The sequence below is a fragment of the Bombina bombina genome, chromosome 5 (genome assembly GCF_027579735.1).
Source record: "Bombina bombina isolate aBomBom1 chromosome 5, aBomBom1.pri, whole genome shotgun sequence".
Taxonomy (NCBI): Eukaryota; Metazoa; Chordata; class Amphibia; order Anura; family Bombinatoridae; genus Bombina; species Bombina bombina.
In genome coordinates this window covers 98,794,777-98,808,870 of record NC_069503.1, presented here as the reverse complement: position 1 = coordinate 98,808,870, position 14,094 = coordinate 98,794,777, and the positions used below count along the sequence as shown (strand labels likewise).

The window sequence follows — 14,094 nt, the reverse complement described above, 5'->3', positions numbered from 1 at the left end:
CAGACACTCGAGTCACAGGGAGTCTAGGAAGCAAACAGAAACAGTACAGGATGAGTACACACCGCAATACAATCACAATTATGTCCAAATAAAATGTCACTTTCATCCTATGTCATTTAAAATCAAACAAAACATTGTTGATATACAATACAAACTAAATACATTGACATTTCTCAGAGAATAATTTACAACTTCTCTATACACTTTTAAATGATACTTCATGAATACTATGCAAGTGAAAAGATACCATACTAATTAATAAAAGGGAAAAATACATTTGCTTTCATAAACTATAATTAGGCTATTCCCTAAAACAAACATTTCTCTGTATATTTACTATAAACTTCTAGCTTAGACGTGTCCTCCTTATGTTCTAAAGGGTGAAGGGTCTAAGATATGATATATTGCAGCATTTTTCTGAAACATATTTTTATACTCAGTGGGCCATTCAATAGGGTACAATACTGCACAGTTCACAGTTACATTTATCTAAAAATTACTATGTTAAGCACATAAACTACAATGTGCACTAATACCAATGAAGCATATGACCTCTTATACCTAATATGTTCAATAAAAATAAAACAACTACAAGAGAATACAAAACAAGCAGTATAAGGAATCAAGTTAAAACAATACTCCCCTAATTTAATTGGTTGACCCTGTAACAGCATAACAGGACCTCCATATCGAGCGATAAGGCACAGTCCAGAGAAGGATAGTCTTTATGTCCTGAAGACACACATCAGAGGAAACAGTCATGGATTACCCAGAGTCCAGTTCTGGGGCTGGTACCAGCATGCAAAGCAAAGAATGGATCCAAAGATAGTTCAGTAACTTTTTTTTTATTATTTTTTTTTTACTGCAGTATGGTGGTTAAAACAAGCTTGACAAAAGGTCTTTCATTTTCTTCTTTTCTTTCTTTAAAGGTTTACTTGCTTTCAATCTTTAATCTTTTGAAGAGTGCACTTATGGAATTTTATCTGTACAGATTTTACCTAAATATGGAAAAAACTCAAAAATAATTCCGTTAGTGTTGGTTAATTTCTGGATACAGCTGCATGATCTCATCCTGCAAATACAAATATAGTGTTAAGAACCAAATATAGAAAAATATAGGGCACAGCTGGTGGTTAGGCAATAACATTGTAAGAGAAGATTCAAAACGTTTTAGGTTCACCTTCTTACCTAAAAACAATCACCCCTATCACATAAAGATACTCATCAATACTCATCAATACTTCCCCCTTGTTTGCGTGAAACATCCCATGTGGCACGCAAACACAACATAACAAAAAACAAAAAGACAAATTATCCACTCCGCTCATGCATGCAGAATACAAGCCAGCAAAATCAAATACACCTCCACATGCAATATTCCATTCATACAGCACCTTACCACACGCATTCACGAAAAATAAAAACACAACATTCTCTTAGAAAACATTTAAACCAATTGTCCATTTTACAAAACAAAACATGAACAGCCGACACAAACTTTTAACAACCAAAATTAACCTGAAATTCAAAACCAATTCTGCCATTCCCAAACAACCATCTATACCGTGGTTCTGCAAATTCTACCATGTACAATTCTATGATATCATACTAATAATGCAATCACCTCAGAAGATCAATAAACTCCAGTTGCATATTTACAAATAAAATCCCTAACCATAAATTTACAAAAGAACACACAAACACCTAAGTATCCAATTTTGGGAATAATTAGATAATAATGATACAGCCACTGTTCTATATAGCTCCTGCTCGCATGCACCATGCAAATCCACTGTTAAAGGGACATTTTAGTATAAATTAAACTTTCATTATTCAGATATGACTTTTAATTTTAATCAACTTTCCAATTTACTTTTATCATCAAATTTTTTCTTGGTATTCTTAGTTTAAACTAAACATAGGTAGGCTCATATGCCAATTTCTAAGCCTTTGAGGGCTGCCTCTTATCACAGGCTTTTTTTAAATCTCTTTCCAACACAGAGAGACAAAATACACGTGGGCCATATAGATAACACTGTGTTCAGGCACAGGGGGTCATTTAAGATTCAGCACAAAACAATGCTAAATTTAAGACAACAGACCATAAACAGTCACAGTCATGTGACCAGGGAGCTGGAAGAAGGTTCCTAGATACAAGGCAACTACAGAGGCAAAAAGCATACCAATACAACTGTGTTGGCCATGCAACACTGGGGAATGGTTAATAAAGGGATTATCTATCTTTAAAACAATAACAATTATATGGTAGACTGTCCCTTTAAGTAAATCAGATGTGGCACAAATAATTTGTGAAAAGCTGCTAGAATCCAGTCTATACTCCTACACAACCAAAATTTCAATAACAACACAATTACTTGATTTAACTCTGTTTACAATTTGACATTCACCATTCTGCAGCTCTCTAGCCAAATGTAACAAATGTATATAACAAAAAATAAAATAAGCTTTCTACAAAAAATAATAATAAAAATTTCCCCTTTAAATTATTCCCAATGAGTCATTGGCCTTACTTATAATAAACATGTATACTGACATTCATTAAATAGCCTAAGCAAGCATAACCAGCATAAAAACACACTCACAGTGGGATGCAGGCTAGTTAAAGGGACATTTTACTCAAATTAAAAATTATCTTTAATTGAAACTGCTGACACAGTTAAATATACTAGTGTTGGGCTTACAGTAAACCTCATTGTCTTCTCTGTAAATATTTCCTTAAAATCTCAGATTTTATATCCCTTTAAATATTTTCACTCCTCTGTCTTTTTTTTTTTTTTTTTTTTTAGTCTCACAGATCGTAACACTAAGATTGTAGACAACTTATCAATTAGTTTGCATTACAGAGAGAATTCAGTTACACTGCAAAAGAAATATCTACTAACTAAATGGCAGATTTAAAAAGAATACAAAGAAAGGTCCCAAAAAATATATATTTTGCAAACTACTAATACAGTGTTATTGCTGCTAATAAAATGACAATTTTCTAGTGCTCTGCCTACACACTGAGTTCTGATTTTACAGACAAACAATTCAACCCATTACAATTTACTTTATATATACACAAACTTGCAAATGCAACTTCTCCTACATTTGAAACTATTCAGCTTATATCACAAGTCATTACAAATACATTAATATAAAACAATTTTACAGTACACTGTCCCTTTAAGGACTAACCATTCATTACGTAAATTACATATGTATATTCTAACCATAATTTAGGCTGCTTGTATGATTTACCACACAAATTTCACCTCTGTATTGTAGCATGCCCTGCACATTAATTTACTTGCAACAAAAACGGACGCACTTTTAAATAAACTTTCAATTACAGCTTATAACTATATGTCATTGGGTGCACCAACTCTGTGCACAGACCTTACAAATACAACATACGTCAACCTATTAATCATTCCAAAAACAGTTTCATATTTACCAGAGCGTGACAAAAAAATCACACACACCATCGCACTTTCAAAGCCACTCTCAAAGCCGTTACTTGCCACACAATTATCATTTAAAACTAAACCTGCACATGAATACCACAGACTTAAAACATGCTGGTGACTTTAAAATACAGGTATATAAAATAACATTACAACATATTTTCTTGTACAGCTATACAGACAAGCTCATTTCATCTCGCATACCAGAGATTCACTCCCCCTCTCTTTGTGTTTTTTTTTTTTTTGTTTTTTTTGTTTTCAGGAAAACATATATTTATTAATTTTCCTCCAAATTTAAAATGTATTTGTATATATCTGAGTCTGAAAAGATTGGCCATTTCCTCACAAATTCAGATAAATACATTTCAAATAATTAAATCTGTTACACTTAAATCTCCCTTTCATTACTGCACACACATACAACGGAACAGTTTTTTTTAGATTTCTCTTCACTGACTCTACACAGCTGCTCACTGACAGATCTTTTTATGATCCCCCCTCCCTCTCTAGAGTGGGTGCTTTTCTGCCTGAAATAAACTTTTTCTTTAACAACACAAAAAGAGCAGCAGTAATAAAATGCACAGTCACTTAATATATATTTTAAGCACAAAACAGCACAGTAAGTATATAGCAATAAAAAAAGCAAACTTTAAAAGCAATTAGAAAATGCAAAGGCAATACAGCAATTTGAAGTGTGCAAGCAGAAAAACAAATGTAATACAGCAACAGATTGCGCATAGACAAAGATAGCAAAACAATTTCCAGGCTGATACCAGAGTTTATGGATAATATGCAATAAATTTTACGAATTATACCCCTTTATTTTACAACATATATACCGCATACAACACTATATACTTCAAATACCACATTAAATCCTTATATTCCAACAGAGACTCGAACTCCGTTTTAACCTTAAAATACTATATTTTAACCAATAAAAACATATGTCTCTAGAGGACTCTAACCTCATCATATGTCACTGGAGGCCTCTAACCTCATCATATGTCACTGGAGGCCTCTAACCTCCGAAACCAATAAATATGTATCATTCAGAGGACTCTAACCTCAGATACCATATCTAATAAATAAAAACAATTAACATGTATCATTCAGAGGACTCTAACCTCAGATACCATGTAATCATGTATCTCTTGGAGGCCTCTAACCTCAGATACTACTTTATAACCAAAAACAATTTTTACCAAAAAATTTCCATAAAAAAAAACACCTTAAAAACACCTTAAATATACATATATACACAACATACACAGATATGCATAACATACATACACATTCCCCACTATATTTTTTTTTATAGATAACCTGAGTGTCTGGTCCTATAGGGTTCTAGTTTGACAATGGGTAAGCAAAAAACAGTGCAAAACAAGTGTTTTACTCACCCCTTGACAAGCTATCACTTCTAGACACCATTTGTTAGGAGACTCCTCTAGGACCACGACCCTCTTGTTTTCCTCTGTTTCAGGACTCTGGTATCTACCCTGCAAAGTGTTTTCAAGTACTTGGAGAGCCGTTCAGAGAACACACAAGAATATGTTTGTTGAACAGCTCTAATTTTTATTGGTCAGGATAGCGAGCTTATATACATTTCAGAATACATTGAAATCTGTAGTCATTAGCTCATTTCTAAGATGAGGAAAAACATCTGGCATCCTGTAAGTTGTACATCACATTTGTCAGATATCCTTGAAGATATTAAGTAAATTTATGACTGACAGGAAAAAAGGAGTAATGTAGGATAACTAAAATTCCTTACATCAGCAGTGTTTTCTCACACATAGCTCAAATGTTCAAAAGTACATATAAAATGTGTGTATAAAGGTCACTATGTGTCTAGCTACAATTGAATATTAAAGGGATACAGAAAAGATACATTAAGATACATTACAATTAAACATAACATATAAAAATGATACAATGTATATATATGCTCCCTAGATATTATAATATTCTTACAATAAGAGTTACAGCATATAGGTTTAACAAGTGACGTATTCATAATTACATCATTTCACATGGTATTTCTATAAGAACAGATAAACTCATAGAAAATATATATTTGGAATAAAAGGAGTGTTAGGGAGTCATTTCTACAGGAATACACAGTAACTGGGCCTCCTAGCCCAGCACAAATCACAGCCGTTTGACATCTTGTAGAGATAGCAATACACATCGACAGGGTCATTCTCAGGGCTATTATATCTATGCAAGTCTCCCTAACATCAGCATATCTCTTACTACATAATAAACCACTATAATAAAAGTCTAATCATTACAAAATGGATGCTAATCATCACAAGATGGCTGCGGGGAACAAGATGGCTGCCGTCAGGTTCATATTACCCCTAACAGGTTCTACATGGGTCTCGGAGGACTGCAGTGGATCATTAATGATTGACAGAAGTCTCATATATTGACTGAGTATAATTTATTCACCAACATTCCAGTAAATATGAGAAGTACAACATCTGTAAACCACAATTTTTCTTGTTCCCTTTTTTCCCTTTGAGTAATAAGATCATGTATATTGTATAGGGGGTCCCTCAGAATATAGTTTGCGAACAAATGCTTTATTGGCTGATAGTGAAGTCCATAAGTGCCACATTTTATTACATTTTAGTTATTGCAATTTTTGCTTAAAAAGCACTTATTGCATCATTCTTATTTTAGCATTATAGGAGGTTTAGTGGGGTACTTGTAGCGAACAGGTGGCAGTTGACAGTAAGCCTTAGGACACACACTAATGTTCTTGAAGCTATGATATTTTGAATGGTTTGTAACACTCATTCATTAACTGAGAAGTGTCAGTCTGCCGGTTTGGTTATCATGGTTACCCCCTCCTGCCTCCAATATAACATTCTTCTTTTTCGTTTAGAAATTGGGTTAGGATACACTTGGGATGATGACACTGTATTAGAGTGTATGTAATCTGATGATATGTATAATAAGTAGGATTCCTTTGCGTGATCACATATCTATTTAATATATGGCCAAAGGTATACGAAACCGGATGTTTGGTTTCGTTGGCATGGAAACGTATGTGCACTATTATATTGATCACATAAATAATGATTTATGTTCATCATGTAGCACGTTTGTCCTATACACACTAGTCATTGATATACACTTTAGTTGGGACCTTAGGTGTCCGTTTATGTTATTGAAGCCGGTTAGATACGGCGATACCGGAAGTGACGTAATTGCTCTTCCGGTAACACAAAACAGTGGAACGCAGCAGTGCGTTCCAGCTACTCACTTTGGCGCTTTTTTCATTAATACACAGGTTGGAGTGTGTTTGTTGTAATTAAGAATTGATTTGTTTGCCTATTTCTTGTGTGTTTTTTGTCATTTTATGTTATGCTGATGAAGGGTAGTGTATACCTGAAAACGTCTCATTAAACTTTATCTCTGTTGTTCCTGAAAAAAAGTCCTGTGAGTGCATTTGTTCATGTGGATATTTGCTGGTATTCTTGCACCCAGGCAGTTGGCATTGGTGGTTGTAAGCTATATATATATTTTTTTTTATTATTAAAGGGACACTCCAGTCAAGATGAATTACATCTTTGGAATAAACATGCATTGGCAAAAATGTTTCTAGTAAAAGTTATCACTATTTTAGTGATAATATTTTTCTCTGCACGTGCATGTGAAGCATAACTAGATATTCTCAGTGCACCAGCATTTTAAACACTGCAGCTGCTCATAGCAGTCATTACCAGATGATAAAAGCACCTTAGGCTCTCTGAGCAAGTGCTGTGTTTAAAATGCTGGTGCACTGTGCATACTTAAATAAACCTTTGAAACAACTATAACTTTTATTAGAAGCATTTTTTCTAATACATGTATACAACAAAAATGCTTCTACTCAAAACTGAAATGCACACACGTGGATTCCAAATTTGGCTGGAATGTCCCTTTAAGGTCATGTGAAGCCACACCTCTAACCACATCCTCAACCACGCCCATTTGCAAAGTGTCAGATAATCGGCTGTGCAAAAGGTAGCAACCCTACTTTCTAAACATTTTAAGGGTTTCTTCCCTTGTGAATCATTTCATGAGTTTTCAGATGATCCTTTGTTGTAAAGCTTTTTCCACACTCTGTACATGTGAAAAGCTTTTCTCCTGTGTGAATCCTTTCATGAGTTTTCAGACTACTCTTTTCTATAAAACTTTTTCCACACTCTGTACATTTGAAAGGCTTTTCCCCTGTGTGAATCCTTTCATGCTTTTTCAGATTACACTTTTCTGTAAAACTTTTTCCACACTCTGTACATGTGAAAGGCTTTTCCCCTGTGTGAATCCTTTCATGCTTTTTCAGATTACACTTTTCTGTAAAACTTTTTCCACACTCTGTACATGTGAAAGGCTTTTCCCCTGTGTGAATCATTTCATGAGTTCTCAGACTACTCTTTTCTGTAAAACCTTTTCCACACTTTGTACATGTGAAAGGCTTTTCCCCTGTGTGAATCATTTCATGAGTTCTCAGACTACTCTTTTCTGTAAAACCTTTTCCACACTCTGTACATGTGAAAGGTCTTTCCCCTGTATGAATCATTGCATGAGTTTCCAGTTCACTCTTATTTGTAAAGCTTTTTCCACACTCTGTACATGTGAAAGGCTTTTCCCCCTTGTGAATCCTTTTATGCTTTTTCAGATTACTCTTTTCCTTAAAACTTTTTCCACACTCTGTACATGTGAAAGGCTTTTCCCCTGTGTGACTCCTTTCATGACATTTCAGACTACTTATTTGTGCAAAACTTTTTCCACACTCTGTACATGTGAAAGGCTTTTCCCCTGTGTGAATCATTTCATGAGTTTTCAGACTACTCTTTTCCTTAAAACTTTTTCCACACTCTGTACATGTGAAAGGTCTTTCCCCTGTATGAATCATTTCATGAGTTTCCAGTTGACTCTTATTTTTAAAGCTTTTTCCACACTCTGTACATGTGAAAGGCTTTTCCCCTGTGTGAATCATTTCATGAGTTTTCAGATTACTCTTTATTGTAAAGCTTTTTCCACACTCTGTACATGTGAAAGGCTTTTCTCCTGTGTGAATCCTTTCATGAGTTTTCAGAGTACTCTTTTTTGTAAAACTGTTTCCACACTCTGTACATGTAAAAGGCTTTTCTCCTGTATGATTCATTTCATGAATTTTCAGACTCCTCTTTTCTGTAAAACTTTTTCCACACTCTGTACATGTGAAAGGCTTTTCCCCTGTGTGAATCCTTTCATGAGTTTTCAGACTACTCTTTTCTATAAAACTTTTTCCACACTCTGTACATGTGAAAGGCTTTTCCCCTGTGTGAATCCTTTCATGCTTTTTCAGATTACTCTTTTCTGTAAAACTTTTTCCACACTCTGTACATGTGTGTGGTTTCTCACCTGTGTGAATTTTGTGGTGTTCTAGTAGATGTGACTTAGATCTAAAGCTTTTCTCACATTCTGTAGATTTGAATGGTTTCTCCTTAGTATGAATTATTTGGCTAGACTGTAGACTTTTCCCTTCTTTAATATGTTTTGAAAACTTAGTAAATGTGTGTGGTTTATCCTCAGGGATAATAATTTCACTAGATAAGGCATAAACGGTGTCCTCTTGTTTGATGTCTAAATTACTCTCTGTACATAATGATTGCTGCCCAGTTCCTGACAATACACCATCTCCTTTAAATATCTGCTGTGATATCCCCAATGTTTGTGAATAGTCATTGGTGACTAAGACTTTTGGAGTTTTTGGTATCATTCTGATGCTTCCTGTAGTGAAGGATACATATGAACTATTGACGTGTTTGTCTACATAAAAATAAATGGAATAAAGAAAAAAAAAGAATGTTTATTCTTTATAACATAATCCATCTAAAAATAAATCTAAAAAAATGTCTTCCTTTTTGCATTTTTAAATTTATTTACCTGTAATCACAAATTAAAAAAGGATAACATAGAATGTAGACATTACTACATCATAGTAACCTAAATTACTGATGACAACAAGTTATAGGGCTGCAATAAACAAGGTGCATGTGGATAATGTTCTCAGCCAGGGAACAAGTACATCTGTATTCTGGGCAAGAGAGGTGCATCCACCATTCTCATTTAACAATCAACTGCACATACAGCTCTGCCTGGCACATGCTCAACCAGTTGGGTGAGAACATGATGTCTTAATCATCACAGACTAATGATAAGTGTGAGATGTTTTGAGAGGGTGTGGTTGTTTGATTTATATAAACAGCCAAAAACTTTATTAGTTTAATAATAATAATAATAATAATAATCACTGTAAAATTAAACACACAAATCAGTGGTGGTTCTGGGGTGGGGAACACTGGGGGAGTTGTGGGAACAAGGTAGGCATAAGTGTAGTTATGGGTGTTCCATGAATGAGGTCAGGGCAGAGGAAGATGAAGTTGCAGGTGTTCTGAGTAATGAACCAGGTCTGGGGGTGAGGTTAGGTAGTTGGGCATGATCTGTCTAAAAAGACAGAGGGGGGGAGTAGTTTTTTTTAACCCAATTCCTCAGCCCAATAGAGGTTGATCTTTCTTTATAACTGTCACTGACACAAATGTTCTTAAAAGATGCAGATATAAATATAATAGTTTATATTTGTTTAATGAGTGATCTTTTTTTTTTTTCCTAGTAATTAAAGTCAGTATAATATCTATTTTACTCACCTAACACATATGAGTTCATGCTGATAACGGGCTCCAATGTTTGTGCTCAGGAAGAAGGTTCCCTTATTCACTCCAGTTACATCAATAGCAGATATCTCTCAGTGCTCTGGCCGTGTCTGTAAAAAGTATATTAAATGGTTTAAAGGGATAATAATAAATAATGGTTCTTATTAACTGTGCGTATGGTATAATTAAAGGCACGCACAACTATAATGTGATACAGATCAGCTGATTAGATTATTACATATGTGATGTTGAATCAGCACAAGCATTTAGCACAGATATCTCTGTGAGTGCTATAATTGCCCCTTAAATATGAATCCTCCCAGATCTATACAACATAATGGTAGAAATCTATTTAAGTGGGGCCATATCACAATGTTACAAATATATTATAACTTTGTTCTCTATCATTTATATGAAACAATATTTTCTCCTGAAAGAAATGTTAAAAATCATTTGTTTAATACCACAATACGCTCCCTCGATCCCAACACACACATGGCACAATGTCACCAAGAATGGAAAACTTATCACACGACAAGAACTTGCTGAAAAAGAATTGTGGCTACCTGCCTCTTGGTACTCATATACACAACTGTCACACTACCTTAGCTCCTACAAAGACGTGATCTCACTAGGCCTCTCACAAGATTTGAATCTTTATGTGCATTACCTTTCATACCACGTCACACAATTTCCACAATATACAGGATTATATCAAGCACAGGGCAAGAGGATCTCCCTTCATATTGTTACAAATGGCACAGTGACTTAAGCGCTGAGATAGACGCTAAAGAATGGAGGAGGGCATTCACACACCATAAAAGAACATCTGTCTTTGCAAAAATCCAGGAAATGAACTATAAGTTAATGGCCCGGTGGTATCTTACACCCCAGAGACTACACAAAATATTTAAACACGCTAGTAATATGTGCTGGCGAAACTGCGGTGAGACAGCTGATCTCTTACATATTTGGTGGACTTGTACCAGATTAGACTCTTTTTGGGACCAAGTTTTCACACACATGAACAAAACACTTTCATCTCAAATCCCACGAGACCCACGTACCCTACTCCTGCTTGACCTACCAGACCTCAAAGAAGACGCTTTGTCACTACTGTATATGTTAAGCAGTGCAAAAATCCTAATACCACAGAGATGGAAAACACAACGTATACCTACCTTGGGTATGTGGATAGAGCAGGTAAATACACTATTGGCCCTGGAAAGATACCACTTTCGTAGTGTAGGAAAGATTGCAACACACAAACTTATGCTCATGAGATGGAGCACCTCCAAGACCATACAGTCTGAATAGCAGACTTCACAATATAATAACCTATATTAAAATCTCTACAAACCTCCTACCCTTCGCCTGAGGTGCACCCCCCCCCTACACCTTTGTTCCCACCTCAGCCCCGCTCCGCCCGCGCCCGACAGTGTTGTTGGCAAGTCAGACTGGGAAAAAGAATATATAACTAAACTTTGAGACCTTATTCACCCAGTTTTTCATTAATTCTGTTGTTGTACTGTTATATGTGTACTCATGTACATAAAGATCTCAAGTTACAGCATGCCTGCCTTGCCAAGTTTATAAGGTTATAAAATGTGGACTCGCTAAACATCAAGGAACTTTTGTGAAACAAACCTTTACACATGCTGGAGTCCTGGACAATATAGTTCTTTATGGCAAGTGGAGGGCATTCACTTAGAATTACATTGTAAATCACACTGCAAGGGGGTGTGGGATAAATAGGCACTAAACTGTTCATTTCAATTGTTTTCTTGGATAGAGTTAAGAAAACATTTGTGTTTACATAGAGTGATAATATAATGAGATGCTATTTTGGCAAATTCAGTCTATTTAAAAGGACCATAAAATATAGAATTACAAAACCACAGATGCATAATAAAAATACAATGTAATAGGGGGACTTCAGGGCGGCAGCCATCTTAATGGTCGCACTGAGCTTCAACTCCTTCAGTTATCTCCAAAAATCACGAATATTGTGAAGCTAAAACTGGATATATATTATTCAAACTATTGGAGAAACTGGTCTGTGGACAGCCTGATTTGAAAATTAGGGTTTTGAATCTTGACGTTGCTTAATTTCCCTCAGTACTGGGCTATTCATTCTGAGGCATTCCCCTATCACAGAAGCCTCAACACCATCCCCACAACAAGCTGTGCCTAAGTGCATAGTCCTTCCTCTGAAACTAGCACTGTCCCTATTGCTGAGAGGACTAAATATTCGCAGCATACTAAGGCTAAAGTTTACGCTATCCCTACATGCTAACTGAAAATGGAGGAAGCTTTCTTTCTTATGCAATTGCGAGCGACACTACAGTTGCTTGTCCAGAAACTGGATGAAAGAATGGCGGTGATCTTTTACCCAGCTCTCCACAAGCCGGATAGGGTAAGACCAACCGGCTTACAAGAGACCGACTACTTGGACTCCAACCCGACAGACGACTACCCCACAGCAGGGAAAAGAGCTTCCTCTCTGGAAACTGGCAACCAGGATACTCTACATTTGGAGACAGTGGATATACCGACACAGCTTAGCCCCAACAGCCTGGCTATCACAGCAAGGGAAGAATCTGTGCCTGAAACTGCCACATTCCAGCTTTAAATCAACAAACCAACAGATGGAACAAACAGGAGCTGCGCAAGCATGGGAGAAAATCTTCCTCAGATGAAAGAAACCTACGGTGGTTCTGCTGACATGGAAGGATCATCTCCCACAGCAAGCTTGAAGCACAAACTGTCAGCAACCCCTGAGATCGCAGCTATTCTATTGGATACACCAAACACAGAGGTATGGCTGCATTTCCTCATCACCCTTGGCCCAGCCACCGAATTGATTAGCAGAGACGCTGCAAATTACCGGGTCTCCCGAAAAATGCCAGCTATCTGTGAATACATGATGATGAGGAGTATACAATCTTTCCCAACTGTCTTACCTCAAGTTCGAGTTTGCTGAAATGGCTCCCGAAGCCACCTCGCTCCTAGAAAAAAACCTCCCAATTATCCAGGTACTGAACTATCGCATTGGAATGGGCTGAGAATCTCCCCCCCTGCCCTAATTTAACATGCTTGCCTTCTATGCTGAGAGCAGTTTGGGAGGCAAAAGTAAGAACATCAAGGATCTTAACCTATTAACTAAATTGTCATGTAAAGCCATGGACAACAATATGTTTTTGTATTTCATATTACGAGACTTTATTATTCCTTTTCTGACTATTAAGTTCCCCTATGTATCTCACATGCCTATCATCTTTGTTTATTATGGATAAAATGTTTTCCTACATGGATCAGAGAAACCCAACAATTTTTGCTGCCTATTGTATATAGAATATGCACTACCGATGTGGTCTGGAGTAGGTCTTAATTTTATATTTGTTAAAAGTCTATGACTGGGGGGGCGGAGCCAGCTACAGAGGAGACAAGACGTACTTATCATGAGCTCCTGTAATAAATAAAAAAAATAGTCAACATTTAGCTTACTGGAGAACATAATTTACACCTCCTACCTAATTTCATGATCTACATTCATAAAGGAGGACAGCAACCCTTTTTTCTTTACAAAGGGGTAAGAGGAGAAACGACTAACACAGCTTTAAGCAGTCAGCTACAACAACAGCTGAGGACTATTCCGTATGGTTAGACCGCTATATTGTAACCCATATAGATCCCCTATCTAAATATGGAGGATTTCTGTGAACGGGCCCTTGAATGTCTAGCCAAATTTGGGGAGAGGATGGATCGCTGTTTTCACGATCTACAGCTTACTATTAGAGATCGGTCTAGAGTGGAGGACAGATTAATACCTAAAATGGCGGCAGACATGAATACCACTGAACCCTCCCAGTTTGGTTCTACGGCACCAACCCCAGAGCCTAAACCACTGCAGCCTCACACGGAGTGTATTA

General features: G+C 36.3%; 1 pseudogene; it reads right to left on the bottom strand.

Annotated features, from left to right (window-relative positions):
• Window positions 1-14,094, bottom strand: part of LOC128659980 (zinc finger protein 585A-like) — a 200,666-nt pseudogene that overhangs the window by 128,950 nt on the left and 57,622 nt on the right.